The sequence below is a fragment of the Lagopus muta genome, chromosome 9, assembly GCF_023343835.1.
Source record: "Lagopus muta isolate bLagMut1 chromosome 9, bLagMut1 primary, whole genome shotgun sequence".
Classification (NCBI taxonomy): Eukaryota; Metazoa; Chordata; class Aves; order Galliformes; family Phasianidae; genus Lagopus; species Lagopus muta.
The window spans coordinates 5,784,532-5,807,482 of record NC_064441.1 but is presented as its reverse complement, the minus strand read 5'-3'; the positions used below and the strand labels follow the sequence as shown (position 1 = coordinate 5,807,482).

Genomic DNA, 22,951 nt, shown 5'->3' with positions numbered 1-22,951 from the left:
GTCCTGCCTCTGCAAAGAACCAGCACCTGTGGTCACATTCTGCTGTCACAAAGGAAAAAGCCAAAAATGTACTGCTCCTCAGAGCCAGAAGCGCTTCAAAGCCTTTCCTAAGGCTCCCAGCCTCTCCATTTTGTAGAAAAGAAGCTACTGCTTAATGAACCTGGGCTTGGAGCTGTGTTTCCAGATGCAGAGGTGTTTTTCATTAAATGGATTTTTCTTTTATCAACAGAAGCTTACTTTGTCTGACTAAGTCTGACACTCTGCTGCCTAGTGTCTAAGCCTGGAACAGGGCTTAAACACTGGTTTGATATATGAAAAAAAGGCTGAGGCTCCACTTGGAGACCATCACCCCCTGCAGCCTTGCAAACCAGCAGGCAGACGGTGTTCCTGCTGCAGAGAGCCCCCGTCCTCTCCTCCCCCTAGCAACAACGGTGAGAATTAGGGGTGTAGGGCAGTGGCAAAACCAGCGTAACTCTCTCCCAGAAAGGCATCTCGATGTTATTCACCAGACTGCGAGAGGAGTTAAAATAGGTACTGGCTCAGCGAAGTAGGCTGACCATCCCCATCTTGACCATCCTCACTTCCCCAGGTGACTCTACAAAATAGGTTTGTGGCCCTGGAGCTCAAGGGAGAGGTAAGGGAGGGCATGGAGGGAGGCCCATCCATGAGGTTGCCTCAGGTGAAGCGGTCAACCCCACGCCTCAAAGGCTGCCTCCACCACGAAGGACAGAAGGGTGGCTGTCATAGGCAGCTCCCTTCTGAGAGGAACAGAAGGGCCTATATGTCAGCCTGACCCTACCTGCAGGGAGGTGTGCTGCCTCCCTGGGCATGGGTCAGGGGCGTTTCTAGGAAACTTCTTGGACTGATTCACCCTTCTGATTATTACCCCTTAAGGAGGGAAGATTTAGGTTGGATATCAGGGGAAAGTTCTTTACTATGAGAGTGACAAGGTGCTGGAACAGCTGCCCAGAGAGGCTGTGGATGCCCTGTCCCTGGAGGTGTTCAAGGCCAGATTGGATGAGGCCCTGGGCAGCTTGGTCTAGTATTAAATGTGGAGGTTGGTGGCCCTGCCTGTGGCAGAGGGGTTGGAGATTCATGATCCTTGAGGTCCCTTTTAACCCAGGCCATTCTATGATTCTGTGAAAAAAAAGAATATTAATAACTTTTTCTTTCCCTCAAAACTAGCTTCTACTTAAAAAATCCCACAAAGCTGACTACGGCATACTCAGTTATGTAAAAGTAAGAGAAAATCTCAGTGCCCTACAAATACAGTGTGTATGGAAACTGCTGAATCATGACCTGAACCACTGACTGAGCACCTGAGGAAAGGACCTGGTCAGCCCTGGGAGCACAGGTGAAGGCAATTCATCTGTATGACAGGAAGGGGTGGAGCCCGGCTGCACCTTTCTTTGACCTCATTTAAGGGCTGATTGCCACTGGGGAAGGAGCTGTGGTTGGAGATTCCTCTCTTGTGGAGTTTTCTCTATGAGCCTGGATTATCAGAGATGGGTGAGTACTTATTTGTTATAACATCTTCACATTATGCTGTTCTCTTTGTCATTACATCTCCTGAATCACCATTCCACCACACTGATGTTCTTGATTGTTACGCTATGGAAGGAGGCTCTCTTTACAGCCACTGGATCCAGCCTGGCAGGGCAGAGCTCCTCTGCCATCACTGGTGTGTGCAGGTAGAAAAACCTGGGCAGGAGGCACGCACCTTTAATGCCTTACTGTTGTGTATTTGGCCAGTGTAATTCACAGTACCCTACCTGACTGGTAGGGCTAGAGGTGAGAACTGCAGCAAAAACTGCTCACTTTGGAGAGGTAAAAAGCTAATCCTAGCCCAAACCTCTGTTCCTGTGATGAGCCGTGAACACCTGCTTAGCAAGTGAACTATGAAGTTCACTGATTTGTCCAGGTTTCTGCAGCTGATAAGCAGGAATTTCATCTCTAGATGTTTGCCTGTTCAAACCATGAAGACACTGCAAGGTGAAAAGTTTATATTTTCAATTACTTTTCTTATATTGCACACGTGTAAGAGAGGAAACAAATAAAATAGGCAGAACTGCTGCTACTCAGAAGTCACTCTGAGAACCAGGAAGTTAGCATAAGACAAACTGCGACGGAGATTCCCTGGATGGCTCTTCAGGAGGTAGGGAGGAGGGGATTGGCTTTTCCCCACCACGTCTGAAATTGAGAATCTCGGGCAACAAAGGAAGGGTGTTTGCTTAAAAACAGGTAAATTATTTATTCTCAGTTCATCTAAGAAAGGAACTAAAGAACTACTTAGAGTGCAGAGGAACATACGGTACTTGCTTGGATAACAAAGAGAAAAGGTGTGAAATGTGAGGTGAAATAGCTACAGATGGTCATATCATGCTGTAGCCTTTTGCTGACTTCTTAATACTTGCTACAGTTGTAAAACACGTTTATGAATAGATGCTTGAATTTGAGATTCCTGCTAGTCAGTCTTTCTTACCAGGAAACACACACCTCAGGAAACATTCATCTGTGTGACAGGTAGCATTTAACTCCTGTAGGTAATAAGATGATCATGTTATTTAGCTAAGAGTACTGCAGGTGGAATTGCAGTAAATTCATTACAGGTACACTTGTACATGTGATGCAACATTTAGTTTAAGAGTGGTCAACCCAAGGGAAGCATAAGACCAAAGCCCTACTTGAGAAGCGGTGTCCTGGCATGGAGGTCTCAGGAACATCTGCTCTGAACCTCAACCTGGATGGCTTCCCATGATCCTCTTTCCCTCTGAGCTCAGAAATCTGGATGTGGAATAATCTCCTGCTGTTTTGTCATCTCATAATGAAATGGGAAGCAGATCCTGCTTAACATCAGAAACAATATTTAATGACTTCTACAAATGCAACTGATATTTACACACTGATGCTTCATAGGACTGATTCCAGGTGAATTCTTGGCAACCTTTTTTTCATTTGATAATTTAAGTAATGTTTCTGTGTAGTTGCTATTTTGCTTAAGACCTTCATTCTTGCAAGAAACAACTGGGGAGTTTTGTGTTGCACCATTCCCACATAGATGGAGAAATAAGTGTGGGTTGTTTTTGTTTTTGTTTTTTTTTAACATGACTTGACAGTGTGGCTGTGTTGGTTTTGACCGGAGTAACTATTTTTATTTCCTGTCCAGCTGAATTACTACTTGATTTGCTGAAAGCTGAGGAACCAGAGGTGTGACATAAGAATTTACAGAAAAACAAACAAACATATTTTTGGAGAAGTTATTTGGCTGAAACAAATGCCCTACGTTGGTCTATCAGAGCCACTTGTCCTGTTGCTCTTAGCTAAGCTGTATCGGAAGGCAAGACAGTCATTGCTGAATGCTGCCTCTTTGAAAGCACAAGTATTTCAAATGGAATTTCTAATAATCAGTACTTTGAGTTAATGAAAAGCTTTTAATAAGCCCTGTTTTTCTTTGCTTTTCTTTCCTCTAAGCTTTTTCCTTTCCTTCAGCAGTTTGTTAAAATGATATAGTAGTTTCTCAGAGCTTGACAGACTTCCATGGGTTCCTGGCAATGGAATCACTTGAGCTTCTGGACTTGTGATTTAGAGCATGAAAAGAGCCATATCAGGGCTGGTCAGCACCATTAGCCACTCTCCAGTAGTGACAAATAGTGTATCCCCGGGGAAAAAATGTAAGAAGGAGACTTAAAGAGTGAGGAGGAGATTATATCTTCAAAGTCCATGATTGATTCTTTTTCCTTTTTTTTTCCTCTCCCACCAGTTCAGCTGCTGGCCTTCTTACGTCAAAAGCATTTCTGGCTCATAGCCATGAATTTGACTAGCTGTCTAGCTAATGAGTTCACCTAAGCCTGGAGTTAAGTTGGATGTTGGAGAATGATCTCCTGATAGTTTTGAATCTGTCAGTGATTTTTTTGCCCCTTATTTCTTGTAGCATAAGAAATAATGAACAATTTTTGTCTATTAAAGCCTTCATTATGATTGCACACACCCCTGCCATAGCAACTTCAGGCATCTCTTTTCCAAGACATGGCTCTATTTTTTTTCCTCACTGAGGAAGTTATTTATCCATTGTTATTTATTGTAGCCTTCTCCCTGACTTGTGTTCTTTTTGAGTCTCAAGACAAATACAGATCTAAATAAGTACTAACCAGGGATCCCTTAGCTACTTTGAAATGCAGTGATTTTCTTAGTAGTGCCGTGTAAAAATGACGTATGTGAAATGCAATGAAATTTGCAGGAGACTTCCAATGCTGAAGATTAAGTAAATATGATTTTACTCTACTTATGCAATCTACTGATGAGGGAGTTAAGTTCCCATCACCAGCAGTTACAGTAACTAACTTGTCTGCTTTTCTCAATGTGTGGGAACTATTGAATCATGGCCTGAACCTCTGATTGATCACGTGAGGCAAGCACTGAGTCAGCAGCAGGAGCACAGGTGAAGGCAATTCCGCTGTGTGACTGGAAGGGGTGGAGCCTGTCCCCACCTCTCCTAGACCCCATTTAAGGGATGACTGCTACTGAGGAAGGATCTCTTTCTGGAGATGGCTCTTCTTGAAGTTTTTTCTGCAAGTCTGGGACACAGGTGAGCATTTTCATTTATTTTCAATTATCCCTTTACAATGAGATTATCTTCCTAGCTTTACAATCCGTAGGTATCAGCCTAACCACACCACTGTGTTTATTTGTTGGTTATACGCTCACAATGGAGATAATTCTGCCTTGGGCACTTTACTTGTTGATATCATTTTTTTTTTTTTCATCTATGACATGTTTAAGCTGACAATTCCTCATACAAAGAGTGAAAACAGAGTTCAGTTACACTTGATGGAAACCCCCTAGCATCATCAGAAGTGGTACAGATCACAATTCCTTCATCTCACCTCTCAGACAGTGATTTGGCAGCCCTATGTATGGTAACGTAAGAATAATTGCTTCTTATGCTTCTGCTGTAACATACAAACATTGTGTAGCACAGCATTAATGTCTGACAACCCCGCTGTTACCTTCCAAAGAATACCTGCTGTCTAACTACTGTAGCTGTAACTGCTTCAACTTCAAACCAAGGGAAGAGATACTGCTCCAGGGCATTCTGACAGGGTGTTAGCTTTTGAGAAGACAGATGTTTGCGCTGGAGCTGTCGGATGGTTTTAAGGCTCATGCACGTTTCAATAAATAAGTGCTAAATCACTTGCCAGGTCGTGAGTTAAAGTCCAGGCTAGAAGGTCTTCTAGAGAAATATGTCAGTGACACATAAAACTAAGAGCAGCCTGTTGTCAGCACAAGTTTCAAATCGCCATTTAAACAACAGAAAAAGCCAAGAAGCTGTAGCTTCAGGGCTTATAAATGTGAGAGGACATTGAGAATGTATGAAATAGATGGAGTTGCCACTCTCTGCTCCTCTCTGTTTCATTTCCTAAGAGAAATACTTTAGAAAGAGGGCAAATTTTCCCTTCCCTGAAGGCACCCTCTTCCTTGAATTCTGGGAGGTAAAGATTAAGCTGACAGATGGTATCAGCAGAAGAATGATTATGAGCTTTAAAAACCTAGGTGTTTTGGCTTAGTGTGCCATTTTTCATGCAAATACTGACATGGATATTACATCCAATTAAAGTATGAAACTATGCCATTTTGGTTACACTTCACATGGCAATCATATAATGTTTCATTAAAAATGTTGAGAAAGGCTGCTCCAAAAGGGATAAAAATCAATGATGTATATATTAGTTCTGCTTTTCTGTTTTGGTACTTTGTGGTATTGAAAATGGACTATGGATGTCTCCAAAGTATCTCATCAAGCTGACTGAGATACTGCTTTTGTTTTTGGATCCTATCCTTACTGAAAGGACTGATTTACATTGCAATACTTGGTGATAGGGTTCTGAAATCTTCAGCAGGGTTCAAGTTGAGCTGTTTGTGATAAACCCAGACTGATTTATTTCTGGAGGTTAGGTTACATTCAGATTGGTCCAACTTACTAGTTGGACTCTAAAGGACAGTGATTTGTGCCTGGCAGAGAAAATCTCTTATGCATGAAGCCTATGTGGTGAACTCCAAGAAAATGTTTCTAAATGTCCTCTCCAAACTCCAGTGCATCAATAAAAGAAAAGGAAAATTAAGTCTACTCACAGATGTTTGAGGAAAATTCATGGCTAGGATGAAGCTCATCAAACTTTTTACTTTTTCCTTCTTCTTCTTCTTCCTCCTTTTTCTCCCTCTTCATTCTTCCTCCTCTTTCTCCATCCCTTCCTCCTCTCTTTCTTTACTTCTTTTTTCACCTCCTCCCTTTTGGAGAGGAGGGAGGAAGGTGCCCCAGTGTTAGTTAAATAGAAAAGTGAATTTCAGGAAAAATCTAGCTGTCTTTTCTACACTGTGAAGAGCAATTCACTGTTTGACTTGACAAGCAAATGTTTATTGAATAGTAAGCCATTAAATTGTCAATCAATTATATATTGGCATAACTAGGATTTTTTTTTTTTTTGACACTGATTTATCTACCTGTCACTTAATAAAAAGAATACATCATAGTCTTTACTTATCACCCAAAAATCAACATTCTGGCATTTGCCTATGGCCACCTTATGTTGAAATTTCTTTCATTCTGTTGTGGTTTTTTTTTTTTTTTTTTTTTTTTTTTTAAATACAAGACAAAATGTGTTTTGCAAATATAAAATCCCCAAGATGCTTTCAGCTAAATAGAATATTTAATTGCAAATATTTATTACAACGAAACTCATAATTATACCATACCCAGAAAAATGTGGAAGGTGGAAAAGGAATGCATTGCACCTCCGTTTCATTAGCCTCAACCAGAATCAGTTTAAGTCTTGCCATGCTGAATTTAACAGATTTGGCACAGCAATTTGATGATGAACAGGCAGCTACTTTCCTGACACACTAGTTCCTCTATAAACAATATCAGTTGGATTAACTTCAAACTTGGATTTTTTTAAGCCTTAAATATATGTTTATGTAAAACAGCCACCATTTCCTACACTAGGTTGGAAGTACTGCAAATGTTAGTGAAAGCTCTTGCAGTTGCCCCAGCAACAAAGAGCTTTTCCTGCAGGCATTTCTATAGTTTTCATGTCTCATTATTGCTGTACTTCTATGTTTTGAGGCTTCAGCAAAGTGATCAAAATATGCACGTCTTTATTTAAAAACAAAACAAACAAACAAAAAACCAAAAAGAAAAAAGAGACTAAGTATATCAAATATTTTGCTTTTATAGCAAAGTGAGATCCGTGGTATTCCTCACTTGGTTTTGTCCATTATCTAGCTTCTAAGAAGTAGGCATGCTGCTGCCTCAGTACTAATTACAGCTAAAAGTGATTTCTCTGTGACCATGCTCCTTCATCACTGACCTGCTTGCCTGTTTTAAAGAAGAAATTTCTTTTTTATCTAGGCTTCACCATAAAATTGTGTTTAATGTCAGCTACTTCTTGACTGTGTTCTTTATAACACTGATATTTTAAAAATGAGTTTACCATTTGGAAAAACGATTATTGCTATTAATGTCTGATGATTCTGTTGATGAAGAAGAAATGGAAGCTGCAGGGTCTGGGTGTACACTAATTGATAGGTGTACATGTGTACACACCAAACAAATAACGATGGACAACTTGATATGCTCAGATAGCTCATACAGCATGTCGTTCTTTTATCACCAGTTGGCCAAGGTGCTGAGGATGACAGGGGTAACTATTGTTCCAGTAATTGTTCCTGATATGAATCCTAACGAAGTGCAGGGTCTTGAGCTGTTCACTTAGAGTTTTGCATGACAAAACTGAATTTACTTGAGGTTGTGTGTTTTGTTCACATGCTCACTCAAAATAATCATCTGGTTAAAAGTGATCATTTCTTGAAATGCAGCCTGAGTATATTCATTATCTGTAAACGAGGCAATATCAACAGTTAATTGCCTTCTGAGGCAAGGGGAAAATTGTCTAGTGGTGCTGTGTATGCCTACTGCTGAGGTACAGAGAGATGAAACTCTACTCCCATTTAAGATGTGTTGGCACGTCGATATGAAAATGTGACTTGTGCAGCCGAGCACACCAGAAACCTCCCTTGTGCAATGCAAGTAGTGGCTAAAAAGTGGCACTTCAGTTTGGCCTTGCACCAAACATACACACAGTCTTAACAAATGCTCAAGTCAGCACTATAGCATCATTGTCACCATTACGTGGTCTTCCTGTGCTACCCAGCCTGCTGTCACAGAGTCACAGAATCACAGAATTGTAGGGGTTGGAAGGGACCTCCAGAGATCATCGAGTCCAACCCCCCTGCCAAAGCAGGTTCCCTACACCAGGTCGCACAGGTAGGCATCCAGGCAGGTCTTGAACATCTCCAGAGAAGGAGACTCCACCACCTCCCTGGGCAGCCTGTTCCAGTGCTCCGTCACCTCACTGTAAAGAAGTTCTTGCGCATGTTTGTGCGGAACTTCCTATGCTCCAGTTTCTGGCCGTTTCCCCTTGTCCTGTCTCCACTCGCCACTGAAAAGAGTCCGGCCTCGCCATTCTGCCCCCCACACCTTAGATATTTATAGACCTGGATTAGGTCCCCTCTCAGGTCCTGTCTTTGTTTTGCTGCTAGCATTCACTTTTAAAAGACCTCCTGGAATTATTCCAGGTGTATCACAGCATAACTCACACCATCACTGGAAACAAAGCATTTACCAAATTACGTGGTTCGTGTGCTACTTTATGCCCACAAACGAAATGGATAATTACTGTCTGTTAAAAAATGTCAGACGTTCAGTATGATGATATATATAGCAGCATAGGGTATCCTTTGAGAAAAAGGAAGTTCTGAAACATCAAAATATTTATATATATCATATTCATATACATTTTGAATTTCTTCTGTCTTCCTTCTTTGAAACCGTGCTATATTTGCAGTTGAATCATATGCTAAATTCTCCTTGGCAGAAAACTCATCTTTTTACAAGACAGTTGGCTGCTTTATAGTGCGTCTCTGTATTTGGAAAACCACAGCTGGTGAGAACTGGCACTTCATGGAAAAATACAGAGCACATCAGGTATTTTATGTACAAAAGTGGGCATCCAGGAAAGACAGCAGAGAGCCAGTGTCAAACAAAGTGTGCATATACAGAAATTACTGTGTGCCAGGGAACTGGGGGGTGCCTATGTTTAAACTGCCTCTCAGAAATGAATCAGAAACATGGTGACTTACGTGAAAAGGCTCACCTTGACATGCAGGGATCGTACTTCTGTGCTTCATTCAACAAAACTCACCATAAAAGCCTCTGGGTACTTCCAAGTTGCATGGCATCTTTTGAGCATGTTCCAGGTGCATGTGCAGGCAATATCTCTCAGTGTTGTACACAATGGATGTTGTAGCAGCAGCACCTAAAAGAGAATAACAGTGGAGCTATCAGTGCACTGAGAACCTGAAAAAAGCAAGCAAAATTCCAATCAGAATCTTAAAAACTGAAACAAGTAGTATGATACTACACGATCATACTACTGATCAGCTGCAGTGCCACTCGTCCAGCAGAACCAATAATCTCTAAGGCTACGCTCAGTGGCAATTAGCTAGCCTTGAGCAGAGGTCTAAAAAGAGAAAGCATGGTGAAAGAAAGACCACCTGTGGTGCTGCTATTGATACTTTGAGACCCCCTTCCTTCCTACAGCTGACAATACCATTTCCAGCTGAACTTCTGATGGCAAAAGTCAGACTCCAGTAACACAATATAAAAAGACTGGATTGGATACATGAAAGCTATCACAGACCAAATCCTCAATTCATTTCTCATTTCTGGAGAAGACTGCTTCATTTGCGCCACCCTGATGATCACTGGAAATCCACACAAGGATCACTGCCATCGCAGCTCCCGGAATTCAGCCTCCTTCACAAACTCACTTGAGAATTTGAGTCACTAGGATTTATGATGATGCTTTGGCGAATTTTAGGCTGAGTTTTTTAAGATAGAGCAGTAAAGCAAAACATAATTACTGGAAGAGTAAACTGATCTTATTTCACTTAAGATGTTTACAAAATACATCTGTCTCCATCAGAACAAGATTTCTGGATTCCCACTACAGTCAATAGAAATGTGGCTAACGTTTTCAGGGGAATTCTTGGGTACTATTAATCTGCCCAAAATGCAGGCACCTACTTTAAGATGACATGGAGTATACCTTAAACATCCTGAACTAGATTCGTTATTTGGTATAAAGAGAGCACAGACCAACTAGACCACTTGTACATGCTTATAGTACATTCCATCCCTAAAGGATCAATACATTTCAAATACAGACTAAAAACATTTCATGAACATCCACAGGTAACAGATGAAAACCCCCCACTGTTTTTACTTAACAGCACACTTTACTTCATAAGTGCATTAGGGGTAAGTAATGGCTTACAGTAAAAAAAAACATTCCCAAGTGCCTCTGACAGAGTTGGTATCACCATCTTACAGACACCAGGGGAAGAACACTGGACTGGATGCTTAGGCACAGTCATGCTTGGTCCTGGTGATTCCACAAAGTGTTTGTATACAGAAAGCCATTTCTTCAATGAAAGTAAGATGTTCACGTGGTCCATTCGTTTTTAGAACAGTTAATCATAATTGATCCTTATGCAATGAATACTAAATAAGAGTTATTAATAATTAAGGATGAATGATAATGGTTTGCTCGTTAGGCTATCAATAATTAACAGGGATTTGCCATTTATTGTAAGTACTGTTGCTGTTTCTGTTGCAGATTTGGATGGCACAATTTATATGGTAATTTTATATGAAACGGCGCCAATTACATCATGGCTATTACAGTAGAGTAGAAGCAGATGATGACTTTATCAGTTTTGTTAACTTTTCCATTTTATTCAATGTTAGCATAGCTTGCAATGTAAACACAATGTAGTGAAAAGAAGAAAGAAGTTTTGTGCAAGTCTAATAATTTTGGCTAGGAAAATAACTTCACCAGGCATTCACACAGCAGAAATGAATACAATGGGGTGGAAAAAAAAGGCAGGGAGGTCAGCATTAAGATGGAGCAGAAAGAAGAGCATCAGTGTTTAGTAGCTAGCAACACCTGCTGAAAGTGCAGTGAAAGGAAGGAGAGGCACAGCACCATCACCGGGGAGAACACTATCAGCCAGGGCACAGAATGGACCACATGGGGACAGAGGAAGGCAGGATCGCTCCATGGGAACACTGTGGTGTAGAAGATTTAACTGAGATCAGTGGATAACAGCCACGCACCTCCTCTAGTACATGACCACACAGCACTGACAGCGTGTGTAGGGCAGCGGTAGGGCATATTTTTCTAAGCCTGTTGATTAAGAGCCTGTGTGAGTTTATTACCCTCAACAGAACTTATCGGATTATGGGAAAAGCTAAACAGAAAGACATACATGAGCTTCGCGGGAGGAAAATTTAGCACGACCACCTTCTGTCAAAGGGTAAGTCTGTTTTTCGCTAGAGAAATAGTCTGTGATGCACAGTCAATGCATCTTTTGACAAAAAAGTTTTGCTTGTAACAGTGTCCTTCCATCTCAACCATATGTATGGAGAAAAAAAAAAACAAACAACATTTAAAATAAAGAACTTGGAAATATTTAAACATTCTGAAAGATTGGAAGTTTACAATCCAGCAATCTGTCTGAATGCCTATGGTAAAGACAGCAATTAATTTCAAAGGAAAAACAATTTAATGTGTGTTCCAAAGAAGATTTCTGAATTAAATTGAAGATAAAAGATAGAGATGAGCAGGTAGACCACATGCACTTAAAAAAAAAAAAAAAGGCTGGATTTTTAATCATATTGTTGCAAAGAGAATTACAGCTAATCTGTCTACAGCATTTAACAGACTAAATAATTTTAGAAAACAAAGCCTATCTTTTAAAATATTTAAAACAATTCTACAATCTTGTCAGAACCTCCAGCTTTGATATTAATTATCAGTGTTTTCAGAACTGCCTTAGATGAACCTGTTTGGCACAGATGGCAAGTCATTTACATGAGAAAAATGAGAACTGGCCCATCTATGGATCCCTAGAGGGTGCCATGACCCATTAGCCGAGGAAAGACGACCTTTACTGAATAATAATTGAGAACTATTACCAAGATAATTACAAAACCAATTGACTGCCAGAAGGCCTAGACCTTAGATCCTCAATTTATATAGCAACTGCTCTTGATCTGCACAGAAAAAAAATGTGCTTAGGGTTCACAAACACCATAACCTCAACATCTGCCTGCCATCTAAAGATAATGATCCGGTATTAATTTAAACAGCACAGTCATTGCAGTGGTAGACTGCATCACAAATCAGATACTTAACATAACTGGAAGGTATTGTGGTTTTGTCCAGCCTGTATTAACAGGCAGAATAGTGTAAGGTAAATTAAACTATTACAGGTCACAACATGGAAATGAATTAACTTAACGCTCTTTAACAAGGAACATAATTGCAACTCTATGCTAGCTGTTCTCCTGGTAAAGATGATAAAATCTGTTCCTAGAACTGCTGTACAAAATTCTCGTATCACATTTCCTAATGCATAAATCTTTTAACAACTTTGTCAGATTCCTTTCTGCAGAGGAGTTGCTGGTTTTTGAACTACATCTTTTTTTTTCCTTTTCTGAAACAAGAGTTGCTGAAAACACAACTAATAATGTATATATCTTCTTTTTAATGAGACAACAATAATTGTCTATGAGGTAAATCCTGGACAACACCAGATTCAATGAAAAACTCCCCTGAATTTCTCCTATGCCTCCTATAGGGATATCACATATCAGAATTACAGCTGGTATCCCATATGTGATACTGATTGGATTTCCAAATTTTCCTTACACATGAAGTGTATTTTAAAGAGTATTTGAAAAGCAGAACTATCTAAACACATAGTGCTAGTTTTCAGATCTGTTAACTGATATTTAGAAATGTAGAACACTGGTCAGCACTCTGAAAAATTTTTGCTAGCCTTTCTCCTTCGGGAGGAAATGGCTGAAACCACTACGACAAAATGCATCGTATAAAATGCTCTTTCACCAAAAATCTGCTTCTTGATTTTTAACTTCACTACTGAGCCCTTTAGTTGGGATTCTTTGACAACTTACTCACTAAAACAATATTACAGGTGGTCATTCTTCAGGGGAGACGATTTAAGTTACAGCATGAAATTTATACAAAATCCAATTCAGATTTGAGACCTATGTTACAAAGAGCCACCAACAATGACTGAACGCTTGTTCTGAACGACAGAAATGCTAACAGAGACAATTGCCAACACTTGAAGTACCAACATAAAGGATGAGGGAGAAAGAAGAGAGAATGCATTCAATTTAAGACAAGGTGCGCAAGCTAACATTCAGATTTATGAAGAGTTTGAAAAAATGAACTGCACTCTCAGGTGAACTATCAACTTCCCTATGCAGATTCCCCTCAGGAATCTAAAAATCTAAAAAGCCAAGTGGGATCTGAGGACATGGAGATTCTTGTATGGAATCTCTGGAATCCCACCAGTGGGCAGGTCGAACCTAATGAACGGGCTGGGTTGGACCTGAAGGGTCACCTCACCCAGGACGGATGGGTTGGTTTGTTCCACGGAAAATTCTGCTTTCAGCAATCTGCTCATGTTCAGATTCAGTTACCAAATTCTCAACGCCCATCAGAATGGCTTAGTTGGGAAAGTTTTATGCAAGTACACTTGATTTGTTTACAGAAACAAATAACCTAGCAAGCATTTTCTTAACATCGTTACACATTATTGTAGTAAATGGTCTAAAGACACTCATGTTTTTTGTCTAATCTTAATATAATTAAATTTTACTTTAAAATAAAAAAACTGAATGGATATATCTTCTAGGAGAAAGAACTTCAATGGCGATCACAAATAGCAATAAGACAAGTGCCAGATGAGACAAAATGCACAAAGCACAAAGTGCATAGAGTGAAATCACCTGCATTTGGTACCTAGAGGTGAGCTGAGGAAGATGAACACAATTTGGTGTTACAAGAAAGCGTAGGGATTAGGGAAGAGTAGGGGCACACATTTTTGTATTAAATCAGGGATTTATTGTTACGATAACTGACACTACTCTCAGAAAGTATTCCCTTAAGTTTCCCATTGTGGCATTTTAGACTTGGTTAGTGCATGGCTTAACTTGGTTAGTGCATTCTACCAATGCTCTGATAAAACCCCAGTGCAATTTCTGAGTCTCTCAAACAGAACGAGGAAAGTCTAGATCAAAGCCTCTCCTTAGAACCAAGGAAGCTCCTCCTACACGGAGAGGAAGTGCCTGGTGACATCTTCTACCCGATGCAGATTTACACTAAAAACACTGTAACATTCTTTCTCTGTGGGTTGTACCTTTGTGCTGCAAAAGCATCCTGGAAAAGTTTTCTTATTAAAGTTTTTTTTACCAATCACTCTATTTTCATCAATAATCTCTGTGAGGTAACACATTTTTATACGATCATCCCTCAAGAGATTTAGGTTGCATAATTGGCGCTTCTGCTGTTTTTGGCTGTTGTAAATGTAGCAGAGATCAACAAAATTGCATGTTTTTCTGTCATCCTTGAAAAAGCTGCTAGTGCTGATCAGGAATTGGAAATTAAATGTTAAGATGGATTTAGAGACTTATAGCATGCGACAATTCAGCAAGTGCTGAAGAACACCGTTGTGAATCCTTAAAAGTTAGTGATGGAAGTTGCAGTGACTAAAATGTGTTGAGCTTTGAAAAAAAACCCAAGCAATTAGATATAGGAAATAAAAAGATTGCAGTAATGGAATCTATATTTCTTGCTACATGTTTCTTTGGTGGATTAAAGAACCCTGTAGTGTTTCATATTTTCTTCACAGAGAAGTGTTTATACAGACTTAACTTACTTTTTAACAATCTCAACAGAAGCATCCAACCGTAATTCATTTGCACTGTAATCTGCCCTCCAAAACCTTCTTGTACCTCTGTTCTGTGCATACATTTTTGTCTGGAGTATAAATAGCATGGATGCATAGATAACAAACATTCCCACTATTCCACTACCCACCTGTAACACCTAGAGACTTCAAAATCATAATACTGCTTTAAACTCTATTTCTATCCAGAATCTTAGTGAAATGTTAGCCATAATGAAATCTCAGCCACTTTTGTCATTGAAATCATGAAGAACAAGAGTTGAGGCTTTGAGTGCATGGAAAGTGAAAAGAATAGGTCAGAATTAGAGCACTATAGGCCAGAAAATAGCATATGAAAAATATACAAATATGAAAATAGCAGGGTGAGCTTTACATGCAACCCACATACTACTCTATTTCCAGAGCCTGGAATAAAGCTTCTTACACAGAAAACATGATTTCCACCAAATCATATTTCAGAGAGATCTAGAAAGGAAGGAGGAAAAGGACAACTCAATTTTACTTAATACAGTAATGGTAGAACTCTGCTTTTGTTGCTTGCTATTACAGCAATGGTATCTTTCTAATATCCCAGGTGTTGAATATGCAGTCGCATAACTGTACTGGTTCCCATCAGCCTTCAACACAGACTTTGAAGGCAACCGACAACACTATCAATGTATCTTCTACAATTACTGATAAAAATAAGAACAGTTCAGGTTTTCCTCCTCATAGTCACCATAAGTGGTTAAATGTAAAACTATTGCGAGGAAAGATTGGGAAATTATAGAAGTGGAACAGATTCAGAAGCTTATGAAATCAGTGCTTAATTGTAATGGAATACAGCCAACTGAATAAACAACACATAAACAAAAAACAATGCAGGTTACTATGAATATGCTTACATATTTGCTAAGATGACCTTGGTCTGTATGCCACGGGCTGGGCACCAGATGGACAGCAGCCTGAGGGAATTGTTTTTTTCTGCCAAAGTTCCAATCAAGTTCATTTCTACACTTACTCTCTCTTGTTCTGCTTCTTATGAATTTATACTCATGTAATTTTTCTTTTACTTCTCATGGCTACCTTCGTCTTTGATCATCCATATGCTTATTGGGTTGCTGTACTTCTCTCTATCTGAGCAATAATCTGCGTTTCTGCGGATTTATTATTCTTAGAAAAATCAGTGTTAGTTCTGCAACTTTTGTGTTTCAGTTCTGGTAGAAATTTTAACTAACTACATTTATTTCTTATGGATTATCAGTCACAGAACACGATTCTAATTTTGGGCTTATCAAAACTAGCAGTATGTATGAAATGAAAATGTTCAATTTGTAACATAACTTTTAAAGATCCTTTGTCTATTTTATAATCTATAACTGCAATCATAGCTAAGCGCAGCTGCCTAAGTCTTAAATGCTTGTTTTTATTCTTAGTATGGAAAAAGAATACAACTGTTAAGGTGAAAGAAAACTGAATCACATTCACCATCTATCTACCAAGACCCAAATCTGGCTCAGCTTAAAAAGAAAAAAGAAAAAAAAAGTCTGCATTCAGAATATAGCCAATGTTCAAACAACATCTCCTCACAGCCAGTCTGCAGCATGAGATATTTTACTGGGCAAAAATCATTTTCTACACAGCCCAGTACGTTAGGCCTACATGGTTGTAGATAGAAAGTACCTTTTACAAGTAGAAACAAGTAAATGTTGTTAACTAAAGGTGAGGAAATGAAACTTCTAGCAATAGCAGAGATGTGGTATGAATTACACACTTTCATTTAAGATAATAAAATCATGTTCAGAAAGAAAAGCATACTAAAAAGAGAAAGATAAAAAGCAACAAAAGCTCTGGCAATGTCAAGTAATGTGCAAATTTAATTTGTTCATTTGTTCAGTCCTACAGTAAAAGAAAGGATCATCACCATGCCAACCTTAGGGCAACTGCCTCATCTCAAAGCGCTTTGGAAACTTGTTCCCATTAAGAAACAACAACTCACTGTTTTTTATGCCTTTTATGCCTTTGCTGTACAAAAATACTGACTCCAGTGATTGTTCATATGACAGTCTGAGCTTTTCAAAATCAATCTTTTCTTATGAATCCAGTAACAGCTTTTCCCAGTGGGCATATTTAATTCCACCAAATCCCTCATCAGCTGTAGCTTACTCCTGTCCACACACAAAGGCTAACAAAGAGAAATTTCTTATTTTGTGTTCTGATTTGTGTATTGAAGCCAGGTCTGTCCTTTAACAAAAGAAGTAAAAGCAGATGTAGGATATATCACCAAATCTTTTTTTTTTTTTTTTTTTTTTTTTCCTCTCTGCTTTCTTCATGAAATTGACTCCAAATTGTCCAAGCACTACAAAAGCTTAATTGTAGAGATTCGGCCAATAGAAATGGTCTTAAATTAAATGGTTAATTTGTATGATGTACTGAGAATAACATATCTATTTCAAAAGCAGCAAGACAAAGCCTCTCCTGTGCCCTTGATGATTGCTTGCACAACTGCAGAGTTTACTCAAGTGCTAAGATGTGCTTCTGTTCATGCCCAGGGAAGACCACTCCTGGATACACTCATGTTTCTAGGGAATTAAATGCACATCCTCATAGTCCAGTAACCTGGATTAAACAACTGGAAGGCCATGACTGAACTGTAAGGACAGAGAAATTGCTCTTTCCCCTGCACTCAGCATCACTGAACATCTTCACGTGCTGGCTGGCCATGGAAGAGCTCACTTTGTGCATAGCAAAACCTAATTTAGAAATGAAGATTTGTATGGCAGGAACTAAAAAAACCAACAAACATATTTGGTTGCAATACCTCCAATAATTATAAAAAGTGTTAATTAGATGCTTTCCTTTGCATTTCAAATTGTATGCATTGGATCATGCTGTGGTACTAGTTACTATTGGGCTTCACAAAGAAAGTAGTTGGAAAGTAGTTAATATTGACAGTTTTTCTTTCAGTAAGAACTCATTTCACAGTTTCTGAGCATGAAATCAAGCCATTACACAAAAGAAAAGATCTGATGATTAAAAAAAAGAACAAAACAAACAAACAAACAAACAATCTACCAAAAAAACAAACACTTAAAACAGCCTTCTATCTTATACAAGCATTGTTGAAATTAATTAACTAAAATCGCCCAACTTTTGACAGAACATGTAGGCAGCTCTCAAATTCTGCTCCGGCGTGCACCACCAGGGCGAAATCTGAGCCCTGCTCTGCTGCCTGGATGCAGTCAGTCTCCAGCACCAACTGAACAGAAGGCACCAGGCTTGACACTGTTATGATGGGATTTAATACTAAAGAAAAGCTCTCAGGTACTTCTGGTTGCTATGAAACCATTGACATTTACTGTTGGAAAGTAATTTGTCCTTAGCATAGTACTGAATTAGAAAGTAAGTAAATGGTACATCTGCAATATCGAGGACGCTAATTACTTCTGAATGGAAGGCAACACTACCTGAGCAGATCATTTCATGCTGGTCATGACTGGAAAAGCTTAATGTCACATCCACTGCACCCTAACAGCAGCTCTGGCACTGAGGTGGCCTCTCTAGGGCAGGAAATCCAGGTGCAGCAGGGCTGCCTACCTTGCCTCCGTGCTGTTTTTCTCAAAACGAGAATCTGATCTGTAAACGTTACTAAGCACCAGCATGCAAATTATACAGCAGCGAAACACAGACTTCAATTAACTTCCAGGCACACAGCAAGATGAGACTGAGAGGTTTCTGGGATAAACTTTGCATTCGCTACTGCTGACTGCTTCACCAGTAGGAATGGAGCAGGTAACAGGTAAATGAGGGCAGGAAACGAGCAGGGCCTTCGTTTGGGTGGGAGTGCTTCTGGGGCTGAGCACAGGACATTTCACCCCAAGCTCCCTTAAGCTCAACACCATCAGCAGCAAACCAGTTGTCAATAAGCATCTTTGGAACCTATCAGGGCTATGCTCATTCTTCTGTAGAAGTACTACTTTACTTTCATTTTCCTCCACAATAAATTAACAATTTTCATTACAACTAGCAGTCCAGGTCACAGGCCAGATCCTTTCTTCAGATCAATTATCAGCTGCTTGGGTCTCAAATCAAAACCAAGCAATAAGGTAATTAGGATAAGCAACTAGGCACTAAGTTTTCTTAAAGTGATAGGGCAGCAGGATGTGTTGGACTCACAGAACCACGCAGCTGAAAAATATTATTGGGTCATAAATATAACGGGGCAGCACGAGCTTGAATGCTTTCTTGTTTTTATATGAATAATAATGTAGTACATTCTTTTGTATTTCTTCCCGTTGTGGATTGAATTCGGTGTGTATACTTTCACATGAATAATGCAATATAGCAAAATTGATGGCACAGTTCTTTTGTTAAAGCAGTTACGAAATGAGAAAACAAAATCTACAAGGAAAAGTTATGAAAAAAAACAACATTTCGCTAACAATAGAAAGACGAAGTTGCCTGGCCGTTTACATTTGTCTCCTGTGACATGAATATTAGATCAGATTCTTTTTATTAATCCATTGATAGTTCCATAAGGCAACTCATTTTTGATAAGCTCTGTCAGGACTGCTGTAAATACAAAAAAGATTTATGAATTAATTTTCATACGTAAATGACAAAATCCTCTGGCACTTTTGATATATCTGCCTGCAGTTAAAATAGAGATATATGTGCACACAGGCACACGTATCAATTTAAAATTCAGATCTGCCTGTTCTTTCAGAACATAGCTTTATCTCAGCTGGCTTTTTGTTGCTGTAGGAGTGAGCAGTGAACTATGAGGGTAATCAGGGTGTATAACAAATGAAAGAAAAAAAAAGGACAGAAGTGTGTTGGACTAAAGGTGTCGAGTGGATTTTATTCCAAAAGCATTTGCTGTTTTCAGGTGTTCAAGAGGTCTCATACATGCCAACGTGCTGCAAAAATAGAGATACAGAATCATAGAATTGCTCAGGTTGGAAAAGACCTTAAAGATCATCAAGTCCAACCGCAACTTGACCATACTACCCTCACCTAACAATCCTCTGCTAAATCATGTCCCTGAACACCACATCCAAACCATTTTTAAACACATCCAGGGATGGTGACTCAACCACTTCCCTGGGGAGCCTATTCCAGTGCTTAACAAAATATCTTCAACTAGTAACTATTATTACTTTAAATGTGCTTATGGCTACAAGATTGCCACTTGGTAGGATTGTCACTGCCATGCAGTCGGCACGCACCAAAAAGCCAGTGATCTGCAATGTATTTTTTCTGCATTTCCCTTGTACCAGCGCACCCATGCTAACACTTTGAAGGACAGCATCTCCTCTTCTCTCTGCATCTTATAGACACTTTACAAAGGAACTCAGTATCATTCTTTTATATTACAGATGGGAAAATCAAGGTACAAATACATGCAGTGATGTGCTCCAGAAGGATAAGTGTCTACACTTCTTAACAGACCATTTGCTAATTTAACATCAGTTTTCATAGTCCCTTGACATGTATCTCAGTAAGCTCTAAAAGAGAAAGAATAAACCAGTTTATTGCTAGACAGAAAATAAGGGATGAGATTTAGTTCTGGATTATATTTTGAGCAGTCCAGTTATCCATACAATACACAGCTATAGTCTCTGCTTATGGTGTTCTCTTTGATGCAGCATATAACCTCCATATAACCTCCCTGGAGCTGGGTCATTGAAGCCTGAAACCATACACAGATATCTAACGAGAGATGATTTAAACCAACTTGGTATACACTAAATTTGGGGTTACATTTAATTGATGGAACACATAGATATTCTTATAAATAACAGCATAACACTCCGCAACAGATTTCTTTTACACTGCTCTACCGAAGTTCAGAAATGTTCTTGTACATGAAGGGAAAGCAGGAGATACACTTAATAAAGAAGTTTCTTCATTAAGCAAGCCAAATAAAAAGTAATAGTTCCCGTAAACATTTTCCCATTCGATTACACAGTTCAGTCACACTACTTAAATTACAGTATGTTTCTTTTCTATATAAACCTGGCATTTTATATCAACTTGACTGTATCCTAGAGCCAGACTAGAAATCTATCAATAAATGCATTTGTCATGTGCTTACAAAATACACACCTCAAGCTTGTTTGGATTACACTAATACACTGTTAAGGTTATACAGAAATCTATCATATGAAGGCAGAGACATATTGACAATCTATGCCTGGGAGCACTAAAAATAAATAAGAAAAAAAAAAATAAAACTACAGAGAAAGATTTTAGCTTGTCCAAATTCGTGCAGCATTTCAGGGAGCTGATCTATCCTCTGCTCTCCTTTGTACAAAACCATACATTATCCCTTACTACTAACAATAAGAACAAGTATATCATTATGACTTCTCATTATAGCTACAGAGAACCTTTCCATCAACTAAGACCTCACATCCTTTGATCTGAAATATATTAAGTTACTTTCTTCTAGCTGTAAAGCTTGCTTTACTGACATTAGAGGTTTTCTGCTTTTTTTGTTTATGTTATTATTCATCTGTTACTATTTCTCATGTTAATTTGACTGCTTATTAACAACTTTACTGTACAGTTTTCTAACTCATCGTACCAAACCCTTCTTGTTACGACTTACTCTTGCAGTTGGTTTTGAAAACCAGATAAGTAAATATTCATTCATTTCAAAACAATCCATAATGCAAAAGGCATTAAAAAAAATCTGGTAAAAGTATGTTACTTTAATTTTCAGGCCAAGATAACGAGGCTGGCAAAAAACAACCTCTGAACAGACATCAGTAACAAAACAACAAAGATATGCAACAAATAATGAAATATACATTAGCAGGTAAGTAACTGTTTTTATCAGGAGAAAGTTACAGGTTTCCAAATTTAAAAAATAAAAAATCACCATTAAAAACTGCTATAACTAATTAAAAATCATTTAAATCTCAGTTTGTTACTGTCATTATTATTTAAATATTTGGGTTAGTAGATGATCAGAATCCTAACAATGAGAGATGAAAGGTGATGGAGGTAAAAAAGAGAGAAGGAAATGATATGACAAGGAACATCAAGAAATTGGCCACGTATTTTGTTGATGTCAATGAAACTGCTTGGGCTCTCTTCTGGTTTAGTTAACCTCAGAACATGGCCCACCATCAACTTCAGCAGGACGTCATGACAACGTATTTCACAGGTGATTAAACCCAACATGTTCAATATCCTTAGGGCATTATATTACCTGCAAGCAATGTCTAAGAGATTGAAGAGGGAAACGTAAATAGAGTTGGGCAGAGTGGGCATTTGCTGTATCTCATTTCTGTAAGGAAGGTAGTTTCATTGTGTTCTGGGACAATGCTAAGAAAAATGCAAAAAAGCACATGGATGAGTTACAAGATGTATGGATCCTCAGTTTAATACATTACTAAGGTTGGTGCTGAAGGAGCTCTAAGAGGAGCGCAGACATGGAAGGGGCTGAGAGTGCCAGAACACTTCTCTTAACCTATTAACTCACAGCCCCAGGGGCCTTGTTCATCATGGTGCCTATCAAAGTGTCAGTCTTTTCTATTACCTCTTCCTTCAGAAGAGGTCTGTCTATCATTGTCATGCTCTTCTACCAGGATTATCCATCATTTTGGGTGAAGCCAAATCATTCATTTTCATGGCTGTCTCTGTTAGCAAGTCAGGAAGAAAAACAGTGTTTTATTCAACAAAAGAAAAATGATGGAATTGCCCTCTTAATCATTTTCTTTTATTACTTAATCCAAAAGGTTGGTAGGAGGCTCTGCAGTTTATTATACCAGCAGCCACTGACACCATTATATTTCAGGGTGTAGCAATATGTCCTGCTTTTCAACAGCTTATAAAACTACCCATAAACATTAACTCCAGGCAAGAGTTTGTCATGCTGTATCTGTGGCTTTCGCTCAGAATGATTGATTTATTTTTAATTAAAATTCATTTTGAGCACTAGTTGACTCTGACGATTAGTGCTGTGGTACTAGTCCAGGTTTCCTGTTCACACTCGTTGGCTGAGTTAACCAGAAATCATAGCAGACACATCCAAACTGCAGCCTGACCAACTGTGCGCAGAGCT

The 22,951-nt window shown here is 39.0% G+C and overlaps 1 long non-coding RNA gene across 1 annotated transcript; it reads left to right on the top strand.

Annotated features, from left to right (window-relative positions):
- The first annotated feature begins 1,043 nt into the window (after window positions 1-1,043).
- LOC125697754 (uncharacterized) lies at window positions 1,044-21,700 on the top strand. The gene is made up of 3 exons (XR_007378918.1): window positions 1,044-4,585; window positions 11,345-11,433; window positions 21,605-21,700. It is a non-coding gene; the product is annotated as an uncharacterized LOC125697754 (long non-coding RNA).
- Window positions 21,701-22,951: the final 1,251 nt, after the last annotated feature.